The following is a 2,420-nucleotide window of genomic DNA, read 5'->3' on the forward strand; positions in this document are numbered from 1 at the left end:
GAATAGCAACTCATATTGGATCATCATACTGAATAAGCCCACAGCTTTATCCTTAGCTAACGCTCTCCCCTAGAGAATAGACAGAGGATGAACTGAAGATACAAGTTTATCAAGCATTGACAGGAAGTTTCAGGCTATAAGACAAAAGAAATGGCACACAGTGAAGAACCTGACATGATGTTCTTTGACAAATCCCACACACTGCCTTATCACGGCAATTTGAAACAAACGTGCTATTCCTTAATAAAGTTTGTATGCGGACATTTGTGCCCTGTAGCAGACTGAAAAACACATGCTTGTCCACACTGAAGTGTTTTCACTGATCCTGCTGATAGGAGATGAAAGCACAAGTACTATGTCAGCACACGGTGAACGACATCTCGTCTCGTGAGATCATCAAAATAAACTTTGTCATTTTTCATCATTGTTGCACAGACGATACAAATTGTCAAAAAATATTTTTAGGAGGTGTTAATGTAATCCTGATTGCTCTGATGCTAAAAAAAGAAAAAGAAAAAAAGAGAGAGCAATGATGATGACATGTCAAATCGGTAACATTACCGAATGAACAATACTGAGCTCTCCAGAAAAAAAAAAAAGTAATCCTGATGCTCTGGTTGGTTTTAAAGGTGCTTCAAAATGTGTGGGTTTTGATCAGGTGAGTAATTCGGTCGGAGTTTGGGGATATGTGTGGATAAAAAAATTGCTTCAGTGCAAAAATAATTATTAACTATCACCATGGACTCTTTCTAGAGGGGAGGGGCACCCTCAGTCAATTATTTTGATGTGGGTGTTACAGATTTACTATCCGTTCCGGCTTTCAACACATTAACATAGTATTGCTGGCGTCTCCTGAAGGTGAGAATGAAGAGCGAAGCATGGAAAGAGAAGAGCGCCGCAGTGACTGATTGCAAGTGCAAATGGGAACCAGAGAATTTGAAATGTCAGTAGTGCTTCAGATTTATACTTTACCTGCTCCCCTGAGATCTCCCGCACATACACCCACTCTGAGCAGAACAAAAGAGTAGGGAGGGATGTGAAAAAGTATGGGCACGGAGTCAAAGGTCAAACAGTACACGAGGATTAGCAAAGCTCGAGGAGAGAACAGGAACTTCGGCTGGGGCTTATTTAGAACAAAATGTTGTAGTCTACCAGGAGTGCTGTACACTCACATGTACATCTGCCCTCCGTATGTTGCACTGTACGCCACTGGGCGGTCTTGCCCTTTTTGACTTTCGCCTCTTATCGCGCTGCCTTGCCTGCGGTGTGCGGCACTGTCAGATGTCTCTGTCTGCTGGAGCAGAAACAACTGATTCATGCAGAGGTGCCGCAGATTACTCTGTGATGATGCCTGTGGCAACACATGCATGCACATATTCATAAAATTAAAAAAAAAAAATTAAAAAAAGACTTATAGGGGTAAAAATGCAGTTCTTTGCATATCACACCCACAATTAACCCTGGAGAACCCAAGAAGCCTTTTCTTCTTTGGAAAATTATGAATTATACATTAAATGACTGCTATAAATTCACTGAACACCAAAATATATGTTTTTTTCAACTTTAACCCTTGTTTTTTGAACTAGCTCAGAGTTGCTAATTTATCAAAATATATATACTGTATAAAACATGGATCAGAGCAGGCTTCATTACTTTATGCAAAAGGCTGGGCAGGACAGCATGAACCTGGATGTTGGTGTGGAAACCTATTTGTCCGCCAAGTCTGTGCCTCAGACCACAACATGACTTAAATTGCCCAAAAATCTCCTTTCTGTTCATGGCTTTTAAGGTACTGTGGCCGAGTGGTCGAAGGTGCTGGATTTAGGCTAACAAGCATGAGGTCTACAACCATTTGCCATTGGACGTTTCTGGTTGGGTTGAAGATAATTTACCTATGATCCAAGCAGGCTTCATTACCTTATGCGCAAGGTTCGGTTGGACACCACTAACCTGGATGTTCTTGTGGAAACCTGATATTTATACTCAAAACAGTTTTGCAGGTAGTGTGGCCGAGCGGTCAAAAGCGCTGGATTAAGGCTCCAGTCTCTCAGGAGTCGTGGGTTCAAATCCCACCACTGCCAGTTCTTCCTTAGAGATTTCTTTGTAGCAAAGTATAGGAATTTGATTTTCTGTTTGTGTTTTGTCCTCTTACCACCATTCCCAAAATTTCAGTATTTTTGCCTTTCACACTAAGTGGGACTGACTACTTAATCAGTGACAACACAGAGAAATCAGACTAAGAATGGTGAAAGATGGCCCAATTTTCCAAAGTGAAGTAAATGAATTGAAGAATTGGTCAAATCCCTTGGCCAGAGCCAATGAGTATTGCATTTTTAACTTCACATGATTAACCTTCAAAACAATTACTTGGTAGAAGTTGAACAACATCCTAGAGTGAGGATTGTGCTAACAAATAACCA

General features: G+C 40.9%; 1 non-coding gene across 1 annotated transcript; it reads left to right on the plus strand.

Moving 5' to 3' along the window:
- Nucleotides 1-1,999: 1,999 nt before the first annotated feature.
- Nucleotides 2,000-2,081, plus strand: trnal-aag (transfer RNA leucine (anticodon AAG)). The gene has a single exon. It is a non-coding gene; the product is annotated as a tRNA-Leu (tRNA).
- The last annotated feature ends 339 nt before the right edge of the window (nt 2,082-2,420 follow it).

This window comes from Vanacampus margaritifer, chromosome 1 (assembly GCF_051991255.1).
Source record: "Vanacampus margaritifer isolate UIUO_Vmar chromosome 1, RoL_Vmar_1.0, whole genome shotgun sequence".
NCBI lineage: Eukaryota > Metazoa > Chordata > Actinopteri > Syngnathiformes > Syngnathidae > Vanacampus > Vanacampus margaritifer.